We start from the raw sequence: 647 nt of genomic DNA on the forward strand, positions 1-647 counted from the left end.
TGAGGGAGTGGGGGAGTGAGTGAGTGAGTGAGAGAGAGAGAGTGTGTGTGTGTGTGTCGATCAGCTCAATGTGTGTCTGTGTGTGTGTGTGTGTGTGTGTGTGTGTCTGTCAGCTCAATGTGTGTGTGTGTGTGTGTGTGTGTCTGTGTCTATCAGCTCAATGTGTGTCTGTGTGTGTGTGTCTGTCAGCTCAGTGTGTGTGTGTGTGTGTGTGTGAGTGAGTGAGTGAGTGAGTGACTGAGTGAGAGAGAGAGATAGTGTGTGTCAGCTCAATGTGTGTCTGTGTGTGTCTGTCAGCTCAGTGTGTGTGTGTGAGTGAGTGAGTGAGTGAGTGACTGAGTGAGAGAGAGAGATAGTGTGTGTCAGCTCAATGTGTGTCTGTGTGTGTCTGTCAGCTCAGTGTGTGTGTGTGAGTGAGTGAGTGAGTGAGTGACTGAGTGAGAGAGAGAGATAGTGTGTGTCAGCTCAATGTGTGTCTGTGTGTGTCTGTCAGCTCAGTGTGTGTGTGTGAGTGAGTGAGTGAGTGAGTGACTGAGTGAGAGAGAGAGATAGTGTGTGTGTGTGTGTGTCAGCTCAATGTGTGTCTGTGTGTGTCTGTCAGCTCAGTGTGTGTGTGTGAGTGAGTGAGTGAGTGAGTGAGTGAGTGA

Source organism: Sinocyclocheilus grahami, unplaced genomic scaffold, assembly GCF_001515645.1.
Source record: "Sinocyclocheilus grahami isolate Dianchi unplaced genomic scaffold, SAMN03320097.WGS_v1.1 scaffold513.1, whole genome shotgun sequence".
Lineage (NCBI taxonomy): Eukaryota > Metazoa > Chordata > Actinopteri > Cypriniformes > Cyprinidae > Sinocyclocheilus > Sinocyclocheilus grahami.